Below are 16,877 nucleotides of genomic sequence, written 5' to 3' on the forward strand. Positions count from 1 at the left end.
AAGTCTGAGAACCAGCAGCACTTCGATCTGGACCTGCAGCCTGTAGCTTCGATTTGGACGGGAACCAGGGCCGGCGGGACCGGCTGAAGATCGGGGCCTGCGGGACAAGCCCCCTGCTTCAATCGAGCAGGACGAGAGGAGATCGAGTGGGGCTGAAGAGAGGCAGCGGCGGCGGAATAGAAGATTGGATCGGGAGGACGAGTTGCGGCGCCCGAAAAAAAAACCCTAAGCACTAATACCATGTTAGGAAAGCAACTTATCTCTATTGAAGGCCCAAGGGGCATATATATTACACATGACTTGAGGTGCAAGGAAAGTAAACATAGACTAATAAGGACTCCTAGACTAATACTAATAGACTAATACTAATACTTCCTAACAGCGCCAACGTTTCATAGCCTAAGGCGGTCAACAGGCAAAAGTGGACGAGGTCGCAAGCCATAAGAAGGCCGAGACGGAGAAGATGGCACATCAGTAGATGCATCCACAACACACGAACGACGCGTATAAAAGTGAGTCAAATGTGGAAGAATACGAGCAAGAATCCTCGAGATAAACTCAGGTTATGGAGACAAGTCACCGGTGATGAAAGTTTAGAATCCCGTGATAAGCGAAGTGAGGAAATCATAGGAGATGATGGTGCTGAATCTTTAATAATTGGAGAAGCAGGAGCAGTACGAGGAATGGATTGGGGCTCAACGATAGTGATAGGAGTGTCGGGAAAAGTGAGGTAACACATCCTCCACTGAAAAGGTCGGGGATGATGGTCACACGTAGAAGGGACTGGACTCACTAAAAGTCATAACGTGAGAAATAGTCACCAATGACCAACATGATCCTAACAACAGGATCTCTTATGCTCATTGTTGTATCCTATGAACACTCAACGAACTAGGTAGTAAGTTTGGTACATTCACGAGAGGTAGTAAGGGCACATCAAACACAACCAAACAATTGAAGCGCTGAATAATATGGAAACGATCAAATAGACTCTCGAAAGGAGATGACCATGGTGGAAGTGGAGACGCATTCAACCCAAAAGTGTGGCGTAAGAGAGGCAGTGACCATCCAACAGTATGGCGGAAGAGAGAGAAGTGACATTGAACCTACGAGCCGTCTCAATAGTTGACGATGCTTGCCCTTAGCCATGCCATTTCTGAGCATGAGCAACAGGATAAGAGAACTGAGCAAGAGCACCCTGCTCAACAAGGATTGAACGCAACATCTTGGATATTTATTGTCCACCAGAGTCATCACAGTATACAAGAATAGGCATAGAGAACTTGGTGTGAACCATGGAAGCAAAACGCTTACACGGATAAGACCTCCCTACGAAAGGAAATAAAGTATATCCAGGTGTGTTGAGAGAAGTCATCTATACATATAGTACTGGCGATGACCTCCTTTCGAGGCGAAAGGAGATGGACCCCAGACATCAAAGTGAACAAGGTTGAAAGGATGTTGAGACACTGTCTCGCTATGAGCATAAGGTAACTATAGCTGTTTACCAAGCCGACAACCCAGACAGTTTAGAGATATCGTCGGAGACTGATCCAAGAAGACCACATCAAACTAAGGATGCGAGATGAGAGCCACACAAGTGACCCTAGGCGACGATGGCACTTCTAAGCATAACTGGTAGACAAGGTAAAAGAGGTGGAGAGACTAGCGGCTGTAGCAGCAGAGTCACTTGATCCAGCATCCTACGTGCCTCTGCGCTCTCCGTTACCCGCCAATCCGACTTGGTGTGCTTCTCCTGTTTGCGGGTTGTGTGCCACACACTTGATTAAGCACCCCACGTTCTCCTACAGTGCGCCCTTGACCCTGGCTTTAGGTAGTGCCGTGTCCTCGGCTTGCCGTGCATAATCCAGGTATGCGCCGCCTGTCCGAGCTCCTGCTCACCATTGGTGTTGCTCGAGCGTGGGTTCTGGTGTCGCCCATAAAGGGAACACAGGATGTGGGATTGAGACAGTTCACATAGCAACCCGCAGCAAGGCAAAGGATGCCCATCCAATTGGCAGGGAGCGGAGGTGGACCCAAAAAGGTGGATGTTGACTCCATAGGAGTCTCAATAGTACGCTCGTCAGTAAGAGTAGCAGGAGCAAGGACATCCTGGATATACTTCTCTTAGCAAATAAAAATGAAGCAACATGTTAGTTTCTTTGGGCAAGTAAGAGGATCCTGCTGTTTACCAAGCAGCATGTTAACAAATAAGAGGATCCACCTAGCGATGACCTCCTTCCGAGGCGAAAGGAGATGGACCCCAGACATCAAAGTGAACAAGGTTGAAAGGATGTTGAGACACTGTCTTGCTATGACTATAAGGTAACTATAGCTGTTTACCAAGCCGACAACCCAGACGATTTAGAGACATCTTCGGAGACTGATCCAAGAAGACCACGTCAAACTAAGGATGCGAGATGAGAGCCACACAAGTGGCCCCAGGTGATGATGCCACTTCTAAACATAACTGGTAGACAAGGTAACAGAGGTGCAATCTACTCATGTTAACAGATGAAGCAGCTACTTGGTAACTAATTTTTTTGTAGGAACAATCAACTCATGTCATGCAAAACAGTACGCACATACGTGCAATTTGATCTATGTACACATGTTGCTGGTTAACACAGAGTACAGAAGTGGTTCAACAGCTACCAACAGAGGGCGTGATTCATGTTAATTAACTGAACAATGCTCGTGCTGATATGAAGCTAAGTTTTGGGAGATTGTGAGGTCTAGGAGAATCCGATGCTGACAGGGAATATGCACCACCCAGAATCATACGATTTGGACTGTTTGCCTTAATTAGTTACGAAGGAATTATTAAGGAAGTGTGTTTGTGCAAGAATATGTAACAGGTGAGGCAAGGGTGTAATAGAGAATATGAAGCAGGAGTTGGTCTTGCTGCTGCTGAAGGAAAAAGTCTATGTGTATGGGGAGGAGGTGAAGGCGTCGACACAGGAGCTTGCCATAGCTGCTAGCCGGCTCCGGGAATCCCTCCTGCCAGAAGCACAACACCATGTCCTAGAGTATGTTCACGAACTTCTATCTGCCTAATGCATGTAAGCAGGGATTGATCCATGCATGTATGTGATTGATTTTTTTGACAATATGTGATTGATTAATTAACTAAAACTTGAGAGGGTAAAAGGACAAGTGTTTTCAAATGGAGGAATATACTATACGTGCAGCTAATTACACGCATATATGCATCATTCCGCAATAGTTGAAAGTTTGGATATTAGGTATATGTCAAAGACCAGGATCCTAATTGGTGATTCAGATATCATATTTTTCACTGTACATATCTCATGAACATTATGCTCTGTACCAGAATTGTCACCGTATCTCATCATTGTTCTGGATTATATATTTGCAGCTCCATAGAGTTATTAGAATAGTTTTACTTGCACATAATAGGCTTGTTCAAATTAAATCACAAGAACTTCATGAACTTGCTTGGTTACTATGGAGAAGGGCCTTCTTTCAAGGAGTTGTAGATTTTTTGAATATGCTCCCGGTTGGACACTTTTTCCAGTATGTACAGAATAGGGGCAGGTAAGAGTGCAACTTAGTTTTTGGCTCAGGCCTCACTAGCAATTATGTCATCCTCTTATTTGGTTGCAGGTTACTTGCCTTCTTCTTTCAACCCATCTCAAGAATTATAGTGCAGTTTCTGTGGGGCAGGTTAAAGAGCCCATGTTATTTTTTTTAATATTCCCGAGTAGTCCTTTATTATTTATCAACTGAGGCATGATTGCTGTGTGCACTTCTGACCGAAGATGATCCTGTTGTTATTTGCTTTCAGAAAAGAAAGAGACGGCTCCATGTGCGCTTCTTTGCATTACATCAAATGGAATAATCAAATAGGGTTATATATCATCATATCTGTATACATAATATTTTCTATATAATTATTTACCGGTGTAGGCTCCTGTTGTTAGATGGTGAGCTTATGTTATTTTATGCCATGTAGTTAAATTTATGTGCACCTTCTCAAGTGTTTGCTTGTTTCTGCTTTTATAGTATGGCTTGGTAGACCGAGGCCCTTTTGTGGAAAAAGTTCCTGATATGTTCGACCATGCCGCTTTTTTCTTAATTCGATGACCTATTAATGTGTTTTGAGCATGAGGCAATTGTTTTCTCAAATATAGTTACTCTATTTTAGATTAGTAGTAATCCTTCTCTATGTGACATACTTGCTTGGTTACTATGGAGAAGTGCCTTCTTTCAAGGAGTTATAGATTTTTTGAATATGCTCCTGGTTGGACACTTTTTCCAGTATGTACAGAATAGGGGCAGGTAAGAGTGCAACTTAGTTTTCGGGTCAGGCCTCACTAGCAATTATGCCATCCTCTTATTTGGTTGCAGGTTACTTGCCTTCTTCTTTCAACCCATCTCAAGAATTATAGTGCAGTTTCTGTGGGGCAGGTTAAAGAGCCCATGTTTTTTTTTAATATCCCCGAGTACTCCTTTATTATTTATCAACTGATGCATGATTGCTGTGTGCACTTCTGACCGAAGATGATCCTGTTATTTGTTTTCAGAAAAGAAAGAGACGGCTCCATGTGCGCTTCTTAGCATTACCTCAAATGGAATAATCAAATAGGGTTATATATCATCATATCTGTATACATAATATTTTCTGTATAATTATTTACCGGTGTAGGCCCCTGTTGTTAGATGGTGAGCTTATGTTATTTTATGCCATGTAGTTAAATTTATGTGCACCTTCTCAAGTGTTTGCTTGTTTCTGCTTTTATAGTATGGCTTGGTAGACCGAGGCCCTTTTGTGGAAAAAGATCCTGATATGTTCGACCATGCTGCTTTTTTCTTAATTCGTTAACCTATTAACTAAAAAGCACGGACACGGCCAGCATCGCCGAATCCCCGTTCTGACACGGCTGGACACGGTGGAACGGCTGGACACGGCCAAATTCGCGCATCCCCCCGTATTCATGATTTGCGATTTAAAAAAAAAGAAAAAATGGCCCGACACGTTGGGAACACGCTGGGGACACGCTGGGGACACGTCTGGTGGCCCGAGTTGGCTCGGCCCAGCCTTTTTTTCAGGTCGCATCGACGGGCACATAAAACACCACCTCCTCGTCTCCTCGCGACCAGCTTTGACGATAGGGTTTCCCCCGTTCTGGAGTCTCAGCCGCCGCCGCCAGCTCCAGCAGTCGCCGCCACCACCTCCTGGAATCGCCGCCGAGCCGCCGTCGCCGTCGCCACGTATGGAGTCGCCGCCAGCGCCTGGATCTGAACGCCGCCGTCCCCGAACTGCAGCAGCCTCTCCTCCCAACGGCGACCAAGCTGGAACAGGTAACCTAGACCTCTTTCATCCATTTTGCTTCGATTTATTGTTGAGTTGCTGGCCTGTTGCTGATTGCTTATTGCTGCTGCTGCTGCTGAAGTGCTGAACTGCTGATTGCTTATTGCTGCTGCTGCTGCTGACTGCTGTTTGCTTATTGCTGCTGCTGCTGATTGCTTATTGCTGCTGCTGCTGACTGCTGTAGTGCTGTACTGCTGTTTGCTTATTGCTGCTGGCCTGCTGCTGCTGATTGCTTATTGCTGCTGCTGCTGCTGATTGCTTATTGCTGCTGCTGATTAACTGCTGTTGATTGAATGATTGGTTGCTGCTGCTGCTGATTGACTGATTCACTTGATTGGATGCTAGGGAACATTGCATCTGGGAGCCAATCATCAGTGGGTGAGAGTGAGTGAGGGCAACATGGACCTGGTGGGGTGGATCCAAAATATCCTCTCTGGGCTTATGTTCAGAGAGTTGTCAATGAAACCGGTGCTTCTTCGTCCGGTAGCCGTGGAGGAAACATCAAATTCAAGTGCAATTTCTGCCTCAAAACTTATCCACGCACCTATTCAAGAGTGAAGGCTCATCTGCTTCAGATAAAAAAAAGGATATAGCAACTTGTGACAAAATTTCACAGCCTGCATTTGAACAACTTTGCAAGCAGGATAGGGCAGCCAATGAACTCATTGAACATGGTATAGGTAGGCATACACTTCCATTGCCTCCCTATGTGGAATCTGGTTCATCAAGAAAGAGAAAGCAAACAGGAACAGCCATTGGAGATAGTTTTAATGCCGAGGTCCGACAGCAAGCGGATGCTCATATTGCTAGGATGTTTTTCACTGCAGGTGTGTAGTTTTGCATCTGTTCTTTTTATTCAAGCATGGTAAATTTTGCTTACTTTGTTTGCTGCACCATATTGTAGGACTTCCATTCAACCTTGCAAGGAACCCTAACTTCCGGGCAGCCATTTGAACTATGTTCCTACCATTTATGTAATGCACTCTTAAATTTTTAGACTAAGGCCATTTGAACTATCTGTTATGTGGCCACCTGAGCCTTGTAAGCTCCTATCCGTTATGCTTTTAGTCAATTTGTCATGGTTTGGTTGTGTTTTGCTGTTTGTCAAGTACCATTTCAGATTATTATGATCTATCTCTCTCTCTAATACTAATAGACTGCTGTTTGTTGTGTTTTGCAAGATGCAATGACATGGATTTGGTTTGGATGGTCAATCAATCACTTGAATTGAAATAGGAGACAACAGACAACAAATGGGGCAGTATTTCTTTCTCTTTTCTGTCTTTAACTGTATATTACATGTACATTTATATTTATTTTTTATATATACTTGCCGTGTCCCCGATGGGCTGTTTTTGGAAAAAGCCGTATCCCGTGTCCCCATATGCGTGTCGCCGTGTCCGTGTCGCCGTGTCGGTGCTTTTTAGCCTATTAATGTGTTTTGAGCATGAGGCAATTGTTTTCTCAAATATAGTTACTCTATTTTAGATTAGTAGTAATCCTTCTCTATGTTTCTGCAATTTCAATTCCTGATGTTTTCTGCACATCCCTCTTGTTATAGTCAGCAAGACAAGAAGAACATACTTGTGTATGAGTTCATGCACAACGAAAAGGAGCGCCTTAGCTGATGTTAAATTTTCTGTGTGGAATCAACAGCATGCTGTTGTATATACACCTATTTGGATCTTTAGAACTGCAGGGTATGCTTAGTTTTTATATTTGCTGATTCAGGTTGTCTTAGCCTGCAGCACTCCGTCTAGGCTACTGCGTAGCCCATTTCCTTTGAAGAGGGTACATCCAAATGAAAGCTTGGAATTACCTAATAGGTGCATACATGAACTATTGATGGTGTGAATAGAAATACCGGCAATGGCACAGATGCTTGGCGACCTTCATGTCGTGCCTCCAAGGCAGGCCACGAGCGATGGCCCCCGTGAGGTCAGCCTTGCAAGGAAATAGGGCAAGTCCGCTGCCAATTATGCAAGATACACATAGTTTGCGTTTGTTGTTTACAGGTCAGTTTTTAACCATTTGACTTGTCTTTTATACATTATAGTAATTCGCAAAAAAGAAACTTTTGATAAAGCATATATTGGTATATAGTAGACCATTCTAGACCATATCTCTTGAATACATAGTTTATAATATTTTTTGGTTTTTAATATATGAGAGTTCCCATCTTAGTTAGTGGAACCGCTATGCTTCACAGTATACAATGCTTTGCATGCTAGTATAATTCATAAGTGTTTTTTCGTTTTCAGGTGTTGATAATATGGTGAGTGGTTGAAGAGGAACTGGGGAAGCATGAGGAGAAGGGCAGTCCAGAGGGTGAAATGAGCATGTGACTTGTACAGAATGAACAAATTTTCTTTTAAATGATTTGAGTGTATGCTGATATGTGAAAGTCAATCATATGAATTCCCAATTAGCCTATTGTGTGTTTTCAATATTTTGTTGTGCATTGATAAAATGTTTTCAGTGCCTGAGTGTGCAAGTTGAATTTTGAAACAGATGAGAGAACAACCATGCATAATAGAATTTGCCCTTCAGAAAGGTTCGGGTTTGCTGTTGTGATTAAAAGTAGGAGATTTATATACCTATAACAGAACAGTTCCTCGAGCTAAAGGCTTCTATAACTTCTGATCTCTGTTTGTGTGATTTTTTTACCAGCATTGTAAAAGGTCATGTTGCACAGTGTATTGGGTTTCAATTCAGGGAGGTGACATCTTAGTAAATTGTGGGTTTGATCTCCAAGTGTGCTTGAACATAATCAGGTCAAGGAAGATATTGCATTGCATCTTTGCGGTAAAGTTGTACTCCCTCCGTTCCCAAATATAAGTCTTTTCAGAGATTTCAACAAGGACTACATAGGATGTATATAGAAATTTTAAAATATAGATTCACTTATTTTGCTCCGTATGTAGTCCATGTTGAAATCTCTAAAAGAACTTATATTTAGAAACAAAGGGAGTATGTCATATACCTTGTGCCATTTGGCTCTATGTTACTTGAATAAGATCACAAAATATATGCTGTGGTGTGACGCTTGACGTGGTTCTGTCAAGAACCTAGTTGGGAGTTGAAGCATCTATCCTGGACTTATCTGAGGCCGGAGGGACCATGGATGATCATAGGAGATTTTAATGAGATATTAGTAGCAAGTGAAAAGGATGGTGGAAAATATCAGGCCCTTACGTTTTATGCAATGTTTCAGAGGTTGTATATAGGAATGTGGATTGTAGGAAATTATGTATATCGGGTACAAATTTACGTGTAGTCGAGGACTAATAACGGAACACCTTGATAGAGCTCTTTGTACTGAAAAGTGGGCTGAAAAGTTTCCCTTTGCAGTTGTTGTTCATGAACACCATACCCACTCAGATCATCGACCCCTAGTCTTGGATACAAACTACTTCGCTGATGTGCTTTCACAGCAGCCAAAGGGCGAGAGGAGATTTGAAGCAAGGTGGCTGAACTAAGAGATAGTAAATGACATTGTCACAACGGCCTGGCAACTTGCCGAGCTGTCAGGAGTTGGGCTGTCACTATCGGAGCGCACACAAGCAGTAAAGGAGGATCTATTTCAGTGGGATGGAGAAACATTAAAAGGCCCGAAGCGCAGAATTCATAAACTGGAAAAGGAAGTAGAGAAGTTGAGGAGGGGACAACCCACAAGTGAATCCAGACGTAGAATGAAGGAGATTCAAACCTTGATAGAAAACTCACTGGATCAGGAGGAGATTGTTTGGCTACAGCGAGCACGGAAAAACTGGTTGCTGCATGGTGATCGGAACACTTCGTTCTTCCACAATGCCTCGGCACGTAAGAAAAGGAACCACATCAAGAGATTACTGGACGATATAGGACTGGAGAGAGGATATGAATGACATAAACTATTATTTCAGGGTATTTCACTGAGCTGTTCACATCTCAGGTTGTAATACCAAATGCTAATGTCTCGAACCAGGTGCAATCTAAGGTAACCTCGATCATGAATGACTAGTCGCCAACCCGTGCATCCACACGGGCTAGTTATTCACAGTTTTGGCACTATATGTAATATTACATTGATGAAATGAGTTGCTTGCATCTTCCATTCCACCATCCTGGTATTAGAATTTAGAAAATAATTATTCTAATTTTAATCAAGAAGAAGGCATTATAATAAAGTTAACATGTACAAAGTACTTATTTGACAATGTATCACAATGATTGCTCTCGGTGAACTATTGCAGTAACTCATATTGTTTTTTACCAAAATAATATATCCTGAATCAATGGAAGCTATATGAACAAAAGAAAAAAAACAAATTAAACAACAGTTGGAATAGACAAAGAAAATACAAAGATTTTAGAAGTCATCATAGGGATTACATGAAAAAAAAGACAATTTGGCGAAGTTTATTACTGCAGGAAGTGGGAAGTTCATCGGTCGCAACTGAATTAAATAACTGCAAGAAGATAATTTGAATCCATTTAAAATATTTATATTTTTTCCGGGCTATTATGGAAATACTTACCTATAACTACTGCACGAACATCATGGTTGCCTGCTCACATGTACTTAAACACTTTGGTTTTAAACATAGATATGCAAAAACTCATATATTTGTATGAAAACATGAATAGAAATTCAAATGGTGAACAGTGAAGGAAAAATCAATTGCATATCGCAGAAATTATCACCAGGTCTGTAAGAAAGAGGTTTAGCATTTGTACTGCAATCACTAATGAAACATAATGAATTTTGTAAGGAATCGATATCCTATGGCTATATGCACCACATAAGTTCTTCTACAACCGAATATCCTACAAAAAATTGATTGATATCGTCCGACTTGCCACTAAGAAAAACATAGCAAATAATCACCTTGTTCGCAACTCATTTATAATCTGCGATAAAAAAAAAGGTTACATACTCACTGTTTTTGTTTAACGAATTGTAAAAGGGAAATCGTTTGTTTCTTAAGTTGACCATTTACAGTCTACCATAATGTGAAACACATGATTAGTCTTAGTAGCCTATTAAATTAGTATTACTAGCAAAAGAGCGTACGTTGCAACGGAAGCAAACCATACAACACGTCCTAATTCAATAATTATGACTCAAGACCTTTATTTAAATGTGGCATCACGTCTATGTTGCTCTTTTTTGATACATTTATGCTCTCCCTCTCTCTAACTCTAACTCTCTCTCTCTCTCTAAGATAAACTTAAACTTTTCGTTTTCATGCGATGTTTTACCGAGGCATGCATGTGCGATTATTGATGGTTTCTTTTGTCTTCAATCTCATCTTGATGAGGTATTCATTTGCAACACAGATTGGCCTTGGTACGAAAAAATGGATTGGACAAAGTAATTAATGTATCAATGGACATCATCATGCATGTGTTCCATTCCATGTCTGTAGGTATCCTTGTATTTGTTCCTTGTGTGGGACTAACCCATGTAGGTGAGAAGAGTACAATACAGCAAGGATTGCTCCCAACTAAAGATGATCTTCATCAACTATGAGCATCCACTACTACAACACCTACAAGAAGTCCTCAATGACAAACCCAAGGTTAGTTTATACCTCTTAGGGGGGATGCCACATCAACGAGGAGCTTTACTCTAAGACTTGAGTCAAAGCATCTCGCAAGGTGTGAACACATTAAAGCTTTATGTAAATGTGGTAACCCCAGTTGTGCTTAAACGATGATTATGACCTATGATCAAGTATTCTTACTTCGCTCCTAAGTCAATATACTTATATATATAGATGGCATCGTCATCGCCAAAGTGCTTGGTAGATACTAGAGTGGTTATTGCATGTTTGCCATCTTATCGTGTGAGCATATTGGTATGCATATTTTTACTCATTCGAGGATATCCAATTATTGTTATTTGGATTTTATTTTCTTTGGTCAATTGGATGTACAAGAATGCCTAAGTACCCCTCTAGCTATCTATGTTTTCTCATCTCAGATTATATTCATGCTTCATCATAAAATTTGAGCAAGCACTTTTCACACCCTTTGTGTGAGAAGCACTTAGTGTTCCGTTTCGACAAGGGCTGACTTCCAAAACCTCCTATGTGCCACTCTGTGTAACGAACTCTCAAAACTCAGTTTCACTGATGCACGAGGGTTGATCCAGTTTTCATTCTTGGTACCATCGATCCTAAAATCTTGGCATTGCTCAATTGCTCTTCCTTTATACAGTTAAGCATCTCGGTGGAACTCATTTTTTTGAATCACTTCCACCGACAGGAGGAGGGTATATATATCCTGCAGACCAGACCTTGGGAATTAAATCTTCAAATGTCGTCTCCGCACCCCACTGCTGCCGCCGCTCGTGTCTACGGACGTTCTACTTGCCTCCCATGCGCCCTCGCCGCCGGAGTCTGCCGCCGTCAACACGAATCTTCCCCTCCGTTGGCACCATAGAGAAATCTTCACAGGGTTAGGGTAAGATTTCGATCCCCTATGCGCTCCAACCTTTGATTCTTGCGCATTAGGATAAGTTCCACCTCTTGCCACTGTTTGCAATGTATCTATCCACGAGAATTTTTTGTTAGATTAGGCGAATAAAATATTTTAGGTTTAGGTTTCTGTTGTATGCGTGTCGGAGTCACCGAGTGGAAACCAATCGGTTTTACAGATTCAGGTGTTAGGCTTCTGAGAACATTCTCGGTGAGACCGATTCATTATTTCCGGTGACACCAGAAATGGTGACCAAGTTTTTGTTAAGGAGAATGTTTGTCTCGGATGCTCCAAAAACTGAAACTTGGTGAAACCGAAATTCTTACAGTTGAAATCAGAAACTAGGATTTTAAGTTCTATATTTTGCAAAAATAGTTGTGTTTTGTGATGCTCACCTATTCCACTCTTCCATATCTATTAACAGGGACAGTTTGTTAGTGCGGCATGTATGGTTTAGAGGATAATGAGAACAACTTTAGAGAGTAGAACTTTGATCTTGATCCAAACACTAGCCTGGATGGTAGTTCTTCAGATCCTAGCACCCCCAGCTCACATGATTTGCCTAAGGCAGCCACCAGGGCCAGGAGGAAGCTGAACTCAGATGAGGAGAATGAACACTTCATTCCTGAGGAGAATACCTCCAGAAGGAGTAGTATCAGAAAGGAGTGTGCCAGGTCAAATGTAGCGAGAGCTCCCGAGTCTGCCAAAGGAGGAGCAAAAAGTCTAGAGCCTCCCACTTTCTCCAATCAGAAAAAAAATCTTTGGCTAAGAAGTCTTGGAAGAAAAGGCAAAGAAAGTTTGTAAGAGTAGTTATGGACCCCTCCACTCCAAAGTACCCTAATGATGAGGACGAAGAGGAAGAGGAGGTTCCTGCTACTAACCCACCTCCTTCCAAGCAAATAAAGCTAATGAAGGATGCCATGCCAAGCAAGCCAGCTTCAAAGGGTAAACCATATGCTCCCAAGGCCAAGACTAAAGCACGTAAACCAGTAGGCTCCGGGCCAAATGGGACTATGAGAGACATTCCAGCAGCTGAAAAGAACAAGAGTTCTGCCTCAACAGATGCTGCTAGGAAGAGGGAGAACTTCTGTTTTGAGGAAGGTGAGACCACACCTGCCAGAACATAATGATGATCATCCAATTGCAGAGGATATGAAGAAGAGGAAGGATCAATGGCTCAGAAAGTGGAGAACTGTTGATTCCTATGCTATCAGGAAAAGGGCGGTTGTTGATACTCGCTTCCACACTAAGGAGAAGCAAGATTTCTACGGAACTATCTTGTTAGAAAAGAGTCCAGCTATTAGTGGGATGCGATATGTTGATTGGAAGTTCATCAAGGAGAATGAAGACTACTTCCCGCATGTACAAGAGAACTTTAGGGCCATTGACATTGATAGCTTTCTTGGCAGAGAGATGACAACTTGGAATGAAGAGATGATCATGCAATTATATTCCATGGCTCATTTCTATCCAGATGGGAAGATAACTTGGATGACCGAAGGCACCAAGTACCAATATTTTGTCGATGACTCGACCACCATATTAGGTGCCCCAAAGGTGCAGGATGGAGATCTTGATGTGTACGATGAGACTAAGATGAACCACAACTCCATGACCAATATGTATAATCCAGTTCCCAAGGATTATCTAAAGTCACAGAAGTTAGGCTTTGTCTACTTCTTGCAAGCAGGACTACCCACCACCAAGACCATTATGAGGTACACCTTGATGCCTAAATCAGGTGATGACACGATGATCACCGGGTATTCCATCAATATACTTCCTCAAGTAGACACCCACACCAGGTTAAGGGTGACGGATCTAATTGTAGAGAGAATAAATAGGACTGCTGCTAACCAGAAAAGGTCATGTGGATATGCTCCATACATTCAAATGCCTATCAATTCCAAAGTTGGAAAGAGCCAATATCTTCTTGATAGAAAACACCTGCACCTACAACCAGAGTTTGAGGATAATGTCATGCTGACGGAACCAAGTCATCCCACTTCATCTACAGCACAGGCCGAGGTTGAGGTTGAGGCCCAGGTAGATGTAGCCAGAGCCACTAGTGCTCCAGTTCTCAAGACAAAGAGTGACCAAATTGTGTATCTCATCGGCACCATCCAAGGGATGGAGAAGAACATCAATGACATTCTGTTGAACTAGAAGAGCCCTCAAAGAATAGTGCAAACAAAGTTCAATAACCTGGACATCAAGGTGAGTGAGCTGACCACCACAGTCAACCAGTTGAAGCAGGGGGTAGATGAAGTGCATGCACCCAGGTCTAGTGTTGATGATGAGAGTCCTCGTCTCCAAACTTACACTCAATTCAGGACACATGCTAGATCTTCTGTCGTACGAGTTACAGAGACGAGACCATCCTCACCAGCACCTGCATTAGTTCCATCAGCTCCCTTAGCACCTCCAGTGTCTACACCACCACCTCACATGACACCAACTTAAGCATTCACGGACACTGTTATTTCTACTCCTTCCATGGCCACCGGCGGAGACCATACCCAGAGCGACGCTTAGCTCTATACCTTTGAGATTATTGGTAAATTATTTCCAATGGGGAGAAATGTATAGATCACAGGGCTTCGAGAGAGAGTGATTCATTTTGGTTGCTCTCTTCATTTAAAAACATTTGGTTTACTTTTGCTTGTCTTAAACTTCGTGGTGTTTGATCATATTCTTCGTGATTGTTGATACTATATCCTTATGATGTTTATATGATGATCATTCTCTTATGTTTCGTGTCATGTGCATTGTAATACATTCATATCATTTATGGGACCACCAAGATGTATGTGACATGGACGAGTACCACTTGATCCTAATTTATTGTGAATTTGCATTCAAATGCAAATTTAAATAATGCACAAATTTAGGGGGAGCTCTTGCTTATCACATACTTCTCAAAGCGGCGATGTTATTCATTGTTCACATCTCTATTGAAGCTTTGAACTATATGTTGTCATCAATTACAAAAAAGGGGGAGATTGAAAACACAACTTCTCCCTAGGTGGTTTTGGTAAGTAATAACAACATATATTTCATTGGACTAATGATTCTACCTAGTATATTTCAAGAAAAGTTCAATGAATGGATTTGCAAAGAATTTTGAGGAGATCCCCTAGATGCAAGGAACATCTCTTTGCAACAAGCTACAAGACTCTACATTTTTTCTTTTATGTGAGAAATCACAATTGAGTCCATAGGAAAGCCAATACTATTTAAAGGGGATGGGGTATCTATGATGCTCTCGTTGCTCAAGTGCTTAGAGTTAGCCACCAAAACCCTCATGAAATTCTCCCACAAATATTCTGTCCAAAGCCTAACACTCAAATTCGGTGCCACCAATATTTACAAATCGGCTCTATCGAGTTTTACCCTAGACAGAATCCAGAGCCTACCCGACCATCTCGGTGCCACCAAGTTTGATTTCGGTGCGACCAAAAAACAGTAACAAACTCCCTGGTTGCCAGTTGCTGAAAAGCGGTGCCCCGAGTTTGGCTAACTGCCTAGGTCAGCCAAATCAGACTTACCAAAATTTATATAACGGTCTCACAAAAATGTCAAAAGTTGCCACATTTTGCACTATTCGGTGCCACCGGCTTTTTACTTCGGTTTCACCGAGTTGGGTAATAATGTTGTAACGGTTGGATTTTTGGAGATGCCTATATATACCCCTCCACCTACCTCTCACTCGTAGAGGAAGCACTCAGAGCAAACCACCACTTTCCCCATCTAATTTCTGAGAGAGAACCACCTACTCATGTGTTGAGATCTAGGTATTCCACTCAAACCATATGAATCTTGATTTCTAGCCTCCCCAAGTTGCTTTCCACCCAATCAATCTCTTCTACCAAGCCAAATCTGTGACAGCGTGATTGAGTGTTGAGGAGACTATCTTTTGAAGTACAAAAGCAAGGATTTCATCATACTTACCACATCTATTACCTTTTGGAGAGTGGTGTCTCCTAGATTTGTTAGGTGTCACTTCGGAGCCCCCGACTTCGTGTGGAGTTGAACTAAGAAGTTTGTAAGGGCAAGGAGATCGCCTACTTCATGAAGATCTACCCCGAGTGAGGATAGTCCTTCATGGACGTAAGCCATCATGGAATATGCAAGGTTGCTTCTTCGTGAACCTTCGAGGGTGGAGCCCTCCGTGCACTCTTGCGGCTGTTACCCTTCGTAGGTTGAAGTCTCCAGCAACGTGGACGTACGATAGCACCAGCTATCGGAACTCGGGATGGGCATTCGGTAGAAACCAAAAATTCGGTTTATTTTGTTTGGTTTATTTCTTAATTTGGTTGGTTAAACTAAAACCGAAATCAACAACGCAAAACAGCTAATAGAAAATTCGGTTAACCGAAGATTTGGTTCAGTATTTGGTTTAAACCGAACAATTGCTTTGTAGCTGAAAAACTACATCCGAGGACCTCTTATACAACGGAGGACCTTGTCATCTTGAGCATAGCCGGTCGATGTGGGACTAAACAAGATAGTCCCCTGCTGCTGCACACTCCACCTGCATGATTGAGCCATTCAATTTACATGGATGTCCTAGGCATATGATGGCTGGCTTATTAAAGCACAATTGCTCCCTAGGGTGGTTTTGATAATTGATCACAACATATGCATCATTGGACTAATATGTTTTCCAAGTATGTTTCAGAAAAAGTTGAAAAGATGCTATGGCTTAAGGTTTATGTGGAGATGCCCATGGATGCAAGAAAGGAATAATGTTGGCTCAAGCTTCAAGCTAGAAGACTCTTCATTTTATATTTGTGAGAAATCACTTTTGAGTCCATAGGAAAGCCAATACTATTAAAAGGGGATGAGGTAGTAAAATGAACTCCTTGCTTAAATGCTCAAAGTTTGCCACCAAAACACTCAGTCAATTTCCCACATATCCACTCTGTCAAGTTCCACATACACAAATTCGGTGTCACCAACTTTCCCATATCGGACCCACCGAGTTTGACCTCAGGCAGAAACCCTACCATTCCCCCAAAATTGGTGCAACCGAAACCAAGTTGATGCTACCGAGTTCAATGTGACCAACATTCCG

General features: G+C 42.1%; 1 long non-coding RNA gene across 3 annotated transcripts; it reads left to right on the top strand.

Moving 5' to 3' along the window:
- The first annotated feature begins 312 nt into the window (after positions 1-312).
- LOC123426331 lies at positions 313-7,763 on the top strand. 3 transcript variants are annotated; one of them, XR_006622166.1, is made up of 5 exons: positions 313-5,325; positions 5,681-6,162; positions 6,240-6,376; positions 6,517-7,350; positions 7,597-7,763. It is a non-coding gene; the product is annotated as an uncharacterized LOC123426331 (long non-coding RNA). The 3 variants fall into 3 exon arrangements; XR_006622165.1 differs by having other exon boundaries at positions 6,240-7,350; XR_006622167.1 differs by lacking the exon at positions 6,240-6,376.
- Positions 7,764-16,877: the final 9,114 nt, after the last annotated feature.

This window comes from Hordeum vulgare, chromosome 2H (genome assembly GCF_904849725.1).
Source record: "Hordeum vulgare subsp. vulgare chromosome 2H, MorexV3_pseudomolecules_assembly, whole genome shotgun sequence".
Taxonomy (NCBI): domain Eukaryota; kingdom Viridiplantae; phylum Streptophyta; class Magnoliopsida; order Poales; family Poaceae; genus Hordeum; species Hordeum vulgare.